The 12,049-nt window shown below is 45.1% G+C and overlaps 1 long non-coding RNA gene across 1 annotated transcript; it reads right to left on the bottom strand.

Moving 5' to 3' along the window:
- Positions 1-1,127: 1,127 nt before the first annotated feature.
- LOC115940445 (uncharacterized) lies at positions 1,128-10,198 on the bottom strand. Its single transcript, XR_004075192.2, has 3 exons — positions 9,480-10,198; positions 3,485-3,700; positions 1,128-2,969 (listed from the first exon to the last, which is right to left on the bottom strand). It is a non-coding gene; the product is annotated as an uncharacterized LOC115940445 (long non-coding RNA).
- Between the last annotated feature and the right edge of the window lie 1,851 nt (positions 10,199-12,049).

The following is a 12,049-nucleotide window of genomic DNA, read 5'->3' as shown; positions in this document are numbered from 1 at the left end:
TTGTTGTAATCCTTTTTTTTTTTTTTTTTTTTTTAAGATTTTACTTATTTATTCATTTAGAAAGAGCAGGCAAGCAGGAGGAGTGACAGAGGGAGAGGGAGAGAGATAATCTTAAGCAGACTCCCCACTGAGTGCAGAGCCCTAGGTGGGGCTCGATCTCGCGATCCTGAGATCATGACCGGAACCAAAGTCAAGTGTTGAACACTTAATCGGCTGAGCCACTCAGGCGCCCCAGTTTGTTGGGATTCTTGCAACAGGTTCCTACAGAGTCTTTACCTGTTAACACTTCCAAATAGCTCCCTCCAGTGATCTATGGGCTTCCTGGACAGGTGGACATATGGGTGGAGACATTCAATTACAGGATGGAGGGTTGGCAGGGCCTCAGAGCCCTTGTCGAATGTGCATCAAGGGAAAGAAATGGAGCACTGGAATGGTCAAGCCGCCAGGCACGGAGTGCATGAGTTAGGAACAGAACCGGGGCAGGAACCCAGGTTTCTCCTCTTCAGGGCTGAGGTACTTTTGTTTCCTTTTATAAATGTTTAATTACACAAGTAAGGCAGTCTCCTCATTTTTTAAAAAAATGCAGGTAAGTGTAAAAAATGTCTTTGATGATCACCCTGGGCCATCTGCTAGCATTCTTTTTTTTTTTTTTTTTAAAGATTTTATTTATTTAACAGAGAGAGAGAGACACAGCGAGAGAGGGAACACAAGCAGGGGGAGTGGGAGAGGGAGAAGCAGGCTTCCCGCCGAGCAGGGAGCCCAATGCGGGGCTCGATCCCAGGACCCTGGGATCATGACCTGAGCCGAAGGCAGATGCTTAACTACTGAGCCACCCAGGCGCCCCTTCATCTGCTAACATTCTTTATCCACACCCTCTGTTCTGTTTTTCACCAAAGCACCCATTTCCACTAAACATACCACCCACTGGAACAAAAAGTCCAAGAGGGCAGAGAACTGGGTCTGTTGTGTTCACAGCCGAGGTCCCAGTTTGAGGATAGTGCCTGGCACAGAGCAAGGGTTCAATAAACACCTGTGAAAAGAATAAATGATATTCTGCCATCCTTCTTCCCTCCATGCCAAAGGAATTGCTATTATCAATTTGGCTTTTTTTTGTCTATTCCAAGTTACTTATTTTATGCAGGAGTTTTCCCTCAATTTGGCTTTTTTTTTTAACCATCCAGACCAGCACCATCCAATAGGATGTACTATAACGAAGGAGATAGTCTATATTTGCACCATCTAATACGCTAGCCGCTAGCCACTGGCCACGTGTGGCTACTGAGCGCTTGAAGTGTGGCTGATACCACCAAAGAGCTGAATTTTAAGTTTTATTTAATTTTAATGAATTTACATTTAAATGTAAATAGCTACATACGGATGGTGACAACTGTAGCTGACAGCACTGTTCTGGACTTTTTTTTTTTCCCGTGCATTTACATATGTATGTTACTGATAGACCGTTTTGCATTTTTGTGTTTTACATAAGTTTTCATGTTCCTTGTATCCTTCTGCTTTTTGCTTTATTTGGCTGAACACTATATTTTGGAAGTCCTTTCATATCAGGCCATATAGCTCTGCCCCATTCTTTTCTTTTCTTTTCTTTTTAAAGATTTTATTTATTTATTCATGAGAGACAGAGAGAGAGAGAGAGGCAGAGGGAGAAGCAGGCTCCCAAGGAGCAGGGAGCCCGATGCGGGGCTCGATCCCAGGACCCTGGGATCATGACCTGAGCCGAAGGCAGACGCTTAACCATCTGAGCCACCCAGGCGCCCTGCCCCATTCTTTTCAACGGCCGCACAGAATTCCATAGTGGGGATGTGCGGTAATTGGCTTAGCCATTTCCTACTGAGAAATATTCAGGCTGTTTTCAATCTGTTACCATTAAAAATCGTGATGCAATGAATATTACTATCCTATCTCCTTAGGCATAAATATGACCTTTCTCTCGTGAATATTAATAATAGTTATTGTTATAATTATAATAATAATCTCTTGTATTTATTCAGGCTTTATTATGTGTCAAGCATTGTACTGAGCCCTTTACATGTGTTACATGATTTAAATCTTATTACAGTCTAATAAAGGAGGTTTTGTTGTTATCTATAGAGTACAGATGCAGAAACTGAGCACAGAGAGGTTCAGTAATTTGCCCAAAGTCACACAGCCGGTAAGTGACAGAGCCAGGATTTGAGCTCAAGCAGTTGCTTCCAGAGTTGCATGTCCAATTTCAGTTTTCCTAGCTCCTGCCAAACTACTCTGCAGAGGGTAAAGGGGCCGTGCCAGTGTATTCACAGCCATAGGTCCCTCCCACGGGGCTGAAATGCCACCCTAGGGATCTCATTTCTGGGCTGAGACCCTGGGATCCTCGTTCTAGGGTAAGTCACACATCCCTAGAAACTGGAAACATGGTGGGGCCAAGCTGTGATTTGGGTCTGTCTGGGCAGCACCAAACTCCTGCTGATATGTCCTGCGTCTTCCTCCCAGGCTGGTGTGAGCTCAGAGAGGTACGGAGACAAGAGAGAGAGAATGAGAGCAGCTGGTGGACTTACGCAATCTGGTGGAAAGTGATACTGGACAACTGGCTGATTGGAAACAAACAGGAAAGGAGTCAGGCAGAGCTTCCTGGAATCCAGGTCTGCGAGTTGCCAAATACAGGCCTCTTCTCTTAGGAACAATTGAATGTCACTGGGGTAACTGAACACTGCTGGCAAGAGAGGCCTCCTGCCCACAGCCTCACAGAGCGGCCTGTGTGAGCTAGGCCAGGCTCCAGAGGAAAAAGGGCCTGGCAAGGTGCCCTGCGAGGCCATCTGAGGAGACACTGCAGTCTCTCACCCTGGACCGGACTTCACCGTAACCAGGCTGATGGACCACAGGCTTGGGAATTCCCAGGGTGAGACTCAGGCACGGAGACGGCTCACGGGGAGGGCTCCTGCCCAGTGGTCAGGCCCTGAACTCAGAAGCCAGGATGCCTGAAAAGCAAAGACAGTAGGTGTCAACTATCCCACCCAGCTGTCTTTATGTGAGAACTGCTGTTATCATGGCAAACACAAGGGCAGGAAGTGCAGTGGCTTCAGACATTTCTGGACCTAGCATCTGAAAAGTCGCCTGGAATTATGGCATCCATAGTCTGTGTCCCTTTATCATTCTGCCCACAGATTCCTTCATCTCTGCTTCTCTTCTCTCTCACTCTCTCCTTCCCCGAGCCCACGACCAAATATGGCTACCTCATAGCACCTAAGCAAGCAATCCCTTCCTTAAGCTAACAGCTGACAAAAATCACTCGATCATAATCCCAAAATCTCAAGAGAGAGGATCTGGTTGGCTCATTTAATCAGGTCCCCAGCTTTATCCAGTCAGCTCTGGCTGGAGGGCAGGGTTGTGTAGTTGTTAAGCATGGCTTCCTAGGGTGTCCACACCTGTTGCAAAGAGAGGGGCTGCCATGGACTGGCCAGACCCCACATAATGTGTCCCCGATGCTCTGTACCTGAATGAGGTAATCTACAAAGGGACTGAAGCCAAGTCGCAGAAGCTGCACCAGAAGCCAGGAACTTGTTTCTTCAGGACAGGACGGAGCCTTGCCTCTGGGGGAAGGCTGAGGCTGCTTGCATGACCAAGCGGACCCAGCGGTCGGGTGGAGCTCTGCAGGGCCTGGAGGAGCATCCAACCAGAGCCTTACCCCACCAGGAAGCCACGAGAACACCTACAGGAAACATCAATCATAATAATAATAGAAAAGAGTGGTAATAGTAATCCTTAGTCGGTGGTACTACCAGACTTCGTTCTAGATATTTTAAAGGCATAACATTTTTAATCTTCACGATGATACAATGAAGTGGGTACTTACCATCCTCATTGCAGAACACTTGTTGAATGACTTAGCATTAACTGATCGCTTATCTCATTTGTCCATTTTCACTCACTCCCTGGACAAATATTTAATGAACACCCACTGTGTGCTAAACATCTGTGTACTGGGTGTTGGGCCCACAGTAGAGAGCAAAAATGATCCTGCCCTCACGAAGGTTATAGTCAAAGGTTGGAGGGTCTGAAGGACCGACAGTCATTAATTAGACAAAGAGGGAAGGGAACAGCATTCTAGGTAGAGGGAAGAACATGTGCTAAGGCCCTGTAGGGGGACGGAGTGTGGGAAGCAAGAGCAATGCAGGCAGACTAACGGTGAGCCAGGTAGACATACTGAGAAACAAGCAACGTGCACCTGCTGACTCATTGAACCCTTACAACAATCCTGTGAGATTTTTAATATCACTTTTGCAGATGAGGCGACTGAGGCACAGAGAAGGTAAGTAACTTGCCCAAGGACACACAGCTCCATCAGCAGTGGTGGGATGGGGGTTAGAACCCAGGCCTCTTCACCTGGAATCCCAAGCAGCTCTAATTCTTAGGTAAAGAAAGGAAAGAGACATTCATCCACTGGGGGCAGGTGTTTAGTGTGGGGGGCCTTCCGGGACTATTTTTACTCGCAGCTGTAGCCACAGGATTTGTGGTTTCCATAACAGAGGGGAAAAGAGTGCATACAGCCTTTCTCAGCCACAGACAGGAATCCTTCCAGGCCGGTATTGACATTCAGCTGTAGGAGATGCCACAGGGAGACATACCGAGGAACCAGCCCAGGGAGAGGACAGTGAGGAGACCAGCCTTTATCCTGGAGGGGCTCATTAGGAGTGAGTCTGTCAGAATAGAAGAAACGGACTCTGGGGCCAGGCCAACCTCTGTTTCAAGTGGCAGCTCTGTCACCCACACGCTCCGTGGCCTTAGGCAAGTTACATTTGAGCCTCCGTTTCCTCGTACAAGCAGAATAATAGTGTCTAAAAAGTATCATTCTCTCTCCTTCCCCCATCCCACTGCTCCCAGTCCCCCCATCCCCACAATGCATTCATCATTACTAGGTTCATATATCACCTTCCAGGTAAATTTTATTTTATTTATTTTTTTAAAAGATTTATTTATTTTCAGAGAGCAAGTGGGGAGAGGAGCAGAGGGAGAGGGGGAGAGGGAATCCCAAGCAGACTCCCATTGCCCGACATAGGGCTTGATCTCATGACCCTGAGATCACGACTTGAGCCGAAATCAAGAGTCGGACGCTTAACTGACTGAGCCACCCAGGCACCCCACCTTCTAGGTAAATTTTAGATTAGATAGATAGATAGATAGACCTATATATGATATGTATACATACACATACATGTAAATGCCTATATTATATCTGTTAAAATGTTTTTGGCTGTAAGCACCAAAAAAGAAAAAAAAACCAACCAACAAATGTATTTTTAATTATCGAAAAGTCTGGAGATAAAAAATGCCTGTTTCATGTGTCCACCTGTTACCTATTGATGTTTAACAGAAATCTCAAATTTAACATGGTCAAAGTTGAACTTTTGATTCCTGAACCCCCAAAAACCTATTTCTCTCTTACTAAACACCTGGTTGCTCAAGGCCAAAAGCTCATTAGAATCACTCTTGATTTCTCTCTTTGACTCACTTGTTCCACCCAGTCCATCGTCCAGTCCCGCCTGGCTTTCCTGTAAACCCAGAGGTAGATGTACCATGAAGTGAATGAGGCAAGAGTTCGGGGCGCCTCACCTGGACAGTGCTTTCAATGTGGCCACAGGACCACGTGATTCTGTAACACCTGCAAAGGTAAGGTGTTGTAACTGCAATCATCAAGTCGGCTGTCTCTCCAGCTTCCCCACATCCCTGCCTTAGCATCAGGTGGCATTGGGGAGCCATGGCGCTTGGGGGGATCAGCTGAAGATAAGCCACACTGGGGACTCCATTCGGTTTAGGCTTAGTGGGCGTGATCACAAAGCTGTCCATCTCTTCTAAGCACAGTGAAGGTACGGCCTGCTGTCCTGACATAGCAGTGGCTTCCAGAACCTTCCTATGGCCCACGTACTGACTCACCTAATACCGAGACACAAAGGTGCAGAGACAAATGTCATAATGCTAAGGAGGCTGGAGCAGAGGGAGGGAAGGAATCTGGATCTTTGATGATATCATTGCTCTCCTAAATGAACCAACTCTGAAACTGTTCTACACCCAGACATCTTATAAGTAAGGCATTCATTTGTAAATTGGGTGTTGTTTTGTACTTAGAGCCAAAAGGATCTCAATAGATACAAGGACATATGCTTATGTACATCTGAGGTTTACCTGGAAGGGGATGTGGATGCCGCCTGGGAGGGGGACGGGAGGCAGTGAGAAGCCGATGAGAGGGAGACTCACTTTTTTTTTTTTTTAAGATTTTATTTATTTATTTGAGAGAGAGAGGGAGAGAGAGTGTGAGCACCAGCAGGGGAAGGCAGAGAGTGAAGACTCCCCGCCGAGCAGGGAGCCCGATTCGAGGCACGATTCCAGAACCCTGGGATCATGACCTGAGCTGAAGGCAGATGATTAACCGGCTGGCCACCCACGCGTCCCGGGGGAGACTCATTTTTTCTGGATATTTTTATTCTGCTTGAATTTTGTTTACCTTGAGTCAGCTTTTCCTATTTCAAAAACTAGAAAGTAAAACTTCAAAAGTCAGTGGAACAACTGAGTTTTACATTTCTTTAAAGTGCATGAAATAAATAAATTTAATCTGGCAAGCCTGGTCCTTGCTGAAATAGTCTCCGAGAGGCCGTTAGGACGGCAAAAGAAGAAATGTTGACAAGTTCAGTTACTTAAGGGTGGGAAGGTGATCTGGGACCCAGCACGCAAAGCTCCAGGGACATTCAGAATTTTTCCTGCCTGCCTTCCGGCCACTGCGCAGCTCAGTCAACGCAGCCTGACCTTCCAAAGGATTTCCAGGAAACGAACACCAGCCACACCCCCTTGACATTCTTTTGAATGACTATTTCAAATGCATCAGCCTGCTTCCTCTTTGAAGACAGTAAAGAAAATGTTGCTGACGAGCTAAGAGACCTCAAAGATGGTTTTGCCGTCCGTTTTAGAAGTTAGGAGGTGGGATTTTTTTTTTCAAGGTCACACAAAGTCTAATTGATGACCAGGAGGGAGTAACAAGGATTCTCCTATCTGCGTGGGTGTATTTAGTTTGGCCCCTTCATGCTCCTGGTCTGCCTGGTGTTCCTTATCTCTTCCTAAGGGCCTCCCTGATACTCAGTGTTAGCACTGGGAGGATCACCTTGAAAAAATGACCTTGACATTTAAAGTCCATGAGTTTGGAGAATGCTGCTTTCTATTTCTATAGCCCCTTTCTGGAGATTTACAGAGCATGTTAGCAAATGAAAGCCTCTGGAAAGTCCTACCGTAAAGGAAACTACTCAAAAAAAGAAAAAAAAAAAATTCCCCCCCAAACAGAAGCCCTGGAATCAGTCTACCTGCATCCAAAACCTCACTCTTCCACTTCCTGGCTGGGGGGCTCTGGGCAAAGCACATAATGACTCGGACTCTCAACTTCCACATCAATAAAATGCAGTTATTAGTAGTACCCATCTCACAGAGTTGTCATGGAGGATGACCACTGTTTCAAAATATAGACATTTCTGGATTTTAGAAAAGTAATGTGATTTATATGCCATATATTTTATAGCATCCCGTAATCAAACACATTGATTTGAAACATATGAATGCAGATTCACATGAGGAGGGTTTGACAAGATTATAAATAACCTCAGATCAGGTCAGCGTTTGCTCCCAAATGAGTTTTGGTGCCAGACTTTGGGAAACTGTTGGTTTTCACAGCTTTTTAAAACAAATTTCAGAATTGTAGATAAAAAGAATGGGGGCTTGTAAGGAAAATAACTAGTATTTATTGAGCAGTTATTTGAGCCAGGCAATGTTGCAAGCACTTCCCATGGATTAACTTCGTTGAATCCACAGAATGACCCCAAGTGATAGATGCTATTGTATCTCCCCATGAGGCAGATGAGAAAACTGAGGCATAGAGGGGCTAAGTAACTCATTCAAGCAGCAGAGCTGGGATTAAAAGAGAATACGAATGGTATATCACAGTGCCTGGTACATAATTACCATTCTATAAATAGTAGTTATTATTGTCTTAATCATATCCTCATCGATGGTGGAAGAATTATGATTGATTTTTGTTTTCTTCTTTGTGCAAAGGTGCAATTTCTAACTTTACTATAATAAAAGTATTCTCTGGGGGGAAAAAAAAATGTTTTTCTAAGATGAAACTCAACCTAATCTCTCAATTGTTCTTCTAACTCTTTCTGTCAAACTTGATGCTAGCCCCGGGCAGAAATGGATTTGTCACCTCAAATTTGACTTCCTTGGGCATAGCCAGGCCAGACCCTGGACATCCTGTGACAGTCTTGAAGGGGCATGGCTTCAAGAAGAACGTGCTGTTCCCCTGTGAAGAATGCAGTTAGCTGACAGCCTCCAGCTGCAGCATCTTTGGAATCTGTCTCAACTTTCAAGCCAACGCCATGCTCTTCCTGAGTAGCCCCAGCTCAATGACTGAGCATGGGAGGGTTCCAGGGCTGGCCATCTCTGCCCAACATGGGGCTCCTCTAATCTCTGCTCTGGGGCCCCCATGGAGTTGACAAGGACTTGGCAGATCTGCACTGCAGCCTGAGGCTCCCTCGATCAATTCTGCTTTCTCTCATATTTATTTTTCACAAGCATAACACCTCTCCTACCCTCTGTAAACCTCACTCCATCTTAGCATCTGCTTCCCAGAGGGCGTGAGCTGACACACTGCCCCTTGCTGCCCCGCAGGCATTCCCACCCCACGTCCACATCTTCCCTGCCCAAGGAACCTCGATTTGGGGCTCAGTGAAGAGGTAGAAATCCCTCGATCTTTGGAGGGTGGGTTGCTCTCCAGTCCCGGCAGACAAAATCATGACTGGTCTTTAGGAAAGCAGTGATCCCACTCCCCTTCAGCAATGATTGGTCCAGAATGGGCACATGATCCAGCTCTTGGCCAGTGAAAGGTCAGGGGAAATCTGGGGATTCACTTCATTAACAAGATAGAGCTGCAAGGCATGAAAGCCTTTTGCCCCGTCCCTTCCTTCCTGCTTTGATCGGTGTCCCGTGATCAAATGGCATGTGATGCCGCCATAGCTGTGATGGCCGATGGGTCTGAGGCCGAAAGCCAACGGCTGGAGAAGACAGAGCAAAAAGATGAGAAGAGCCTGCCTGGGTCCTTGACAACACCATGGAGCCACTGCAACAACTTCAGAGCTGCGGACCTTCAGACTTTTTGTTATAAAAGAGAATTACATTTCTTCTTCGCCGAAGCCACTATTAGTCAGACATGCTGTCACTTGCAGTTGAAAATAGCGTAACCAATGCGGTCACTTTCCCAATGCTCTATTACCCAGATTGCCTGGGGGGAATAGAAGGAAAGGAAGGAGAAGGAGGAAGGAAACCACAGCTGGCAAACCCTTGAAGGTGCAGAGCTCAGAGTTCCCGTAGGGATATTTGGACTTTCCCTGGAAGGGAGACATTCAGAAAATCCTCCCATCTCCAAATTGCTAACATCTACATATGACACTTACCTCTCCCCTGCTTCAAATCCTTCCATGACTTCCCATTGCTCTTAGGACAGAGTTCAAACTCCTCATTATAAAGACCTGCAAGCACCCTGGCATCACTCTGACCCTCTTTACCTCATACTTGGGCCCCAGCCAGACTGAGCTGCTTTTAGTCCTCTGATATCCTATCTTACCTCTAGGGGTTTGCATGTGCTAATTCCTCTACTCTTCCCCCATTTCCTCTGGCTCTCTCTTTACTCTTCAGGTCTCAGCTCAAATGTTGTCTCCTCCAGGAAGACTTCCTTGATTTCTAGACTGGATTCAGTAAATCCTTACAGCTCTTAAAAATTGTACCTTATGCTAACCTCTATTAAAACACTTATTAAGGGGCGCCTGGCTGGCTCAGTCGGAAGAGCATGTGACTCTTGATCTCCAGGTCATGAGTTCAAGCCCCACATTGGGTATAGAGAATACTAAAAGAAAGAAATAAACTTAGAAAAGTCCTTATCAGACTAGATTATAATTGTCTGTTCTCAGGACTGGTGAACTTGTCTTTGCTCTCCACTATGCCATGTCCAGCTCTTTCCCGTTAGTCCTGCTGACCGAAAACTACCTTGGGCCCATGGCCAGATGCTTGGCTGTTGACTCACAGAGGCAACTGCTTCCCAAAGATCTCTCCAGTAACTCCCTTGACTTGGGGCTCAGCTAAGGGGTAGAAATCCCTTGATCTTTGGAGGGTGGGTTGCTCACCAGCCCCAGCAGATAAATCATGACCCATCTTAAGTAGAAGCGGCGATCCCATTCCCCTTCAGCAATGATTGGTCCAGAATGGACACATGATCCTTCCAAATCAGTTTTACTTCTGCAGCTGGACATACTTTGTTTCTCAGTTTGACTGGTGACTCTTTTCTCTTCTAAACCTTCACTTCCGACTCCTCTCATAATTGTGGGTGGTCCACTTCCTATAACACATCTCTTTTCTTTTTTTAAAGATTTTATTTATTTATTTGAGAGAGAGAGAATGAAAGGTGGGGAGGGACAGAGGGAGAGGGATAAACAGACTCCCTGCTGAGCAGGGAGCCCGGCATGGGGTGGATCTCGGGACCCTGGGATCATGACCTGAGCCCAAGGCAGACACCCAACCGACTGAGCCATGCAGGCACCCCTACAATAGCTATTTACTTCTATTATTAATTCTTTTTATTCATTTTTTTTTTCTTTTTAGAAGCAAGAAAAAAATTTTTTAAAGTAGGCTCCATGCCCAGCCCATGGAGTCCAACACGGGGCTTGAACTCATGACCCTGAGATCAAGACCTGAGCTGAGATCATGAGCCAGATGCTTAACCGACTGAGCCACCCACATGCCCTGAGAAGCAAGAAAAGAATTTAGAGAGCTGGTGTCATATGAAAATGATAGTAGACTCCTTAGGAAAGGGTTCTAATGATCATTTAATTCAATCCTTTTTTATTACAGATAGGGAAACTGAGACTCAAAGAGGAAATACAGCTTGCTTGGGGTTTTATGACTAGGTTCTGTTAGAATAAAAATTAGAGGACAGATTGAGAATGCACAATCTGAATCTGATCATGAGAAAATATCAGACAATTCCAAAATAAGAAATATTATTTAAAAAAAAAAAAAAAGACAAGGGGTGGGGGAGACTATTATTCAAAAATGTCAGTGTAATAAAAGAAAGACTGTGAATGTTCCAGATTAAAGGAAACTAAAGAGATGTGACAACTAAATGCAATATCTGACCCTAAACTAACTGGATCTTGTGCTGGAGGGAAAAAAAACACTTCAGAACATTAGCGGATCAATTAGTAAAACTGGTATGCAGTTGGTAAAATTTGTATTTTATTGTAATACAAAGAGTAGAAATAGTAGATTAAAGAATTTTATCAATGTTAAAGTACCAAGTTTGGGGGGGCGGTGCTGACTGGCCCACTTGGTGAAGCGTCTGACCCTTGATTTCGGCTCAAGTCATGATCCCAGGGTCCTGGAATCAAAGCCCTTGTTGGGCTCCCCACTCAACGGAGAGTTTGCTTATCTCCCTCTCCCTTTACCCCTCCCCCGCTCACACTCTCCCCTGTCTCTCTCAAATAAATAAATATTTTTAAAAAATACAATCTTTAAAAAAAAAGATACCAAGATTGATAACTGTATTGGAGTCCTGTAAGGAATTTTCCTATTCTTAGCAAATATATACTAAAAGCATTTAATGGTAAGGGGCCATGATATATGTAACTTATGCTCAAATGGTTCAGAAACTTATGTCAACAGAGACAGAGAGAGAGAGAGCAAGAGTGAGGGACAAATGATAAAGAACAAAAAGTAAAATATTAACAATAGGTACATTGAGGTGAAGGGTATATGGTGTTCTTTGTCCTATTTTCATTCATCTAACTCTTCTGTAGCTTTAATATTATTCACAAATAAAAAAATTCAAAACAAAAATTAAAATGTTAGAGGCCAAACTCTTAGGTCAGCCCAGTCTTACCCTCTACGTGGTAAATGCTCACACAGGGTTTCAGGCAACTTTTAGACTTACGAGGAAGTTCCCAAAATTCAGTCCAGAGGTAGGGTCCTGATG

This window comes from Leptonychotes weddellii, chromosome 10, assembly GCF_054177405.1.
Source record: "Leptonychotes weddellii isolate Sample4059 chromosome 10, ASM5417740v2, whole genome shotgun sequence".
Lineage (NCBI taxonomy): Eukaryota > Metazoa > Chordata > Mammalia > Carnivora > Phocidae > Leptonychotes > Leptonychotes weddellii.
This window is presented reverse-complemented; position numbering and strand designations above follow the sequence as displayed.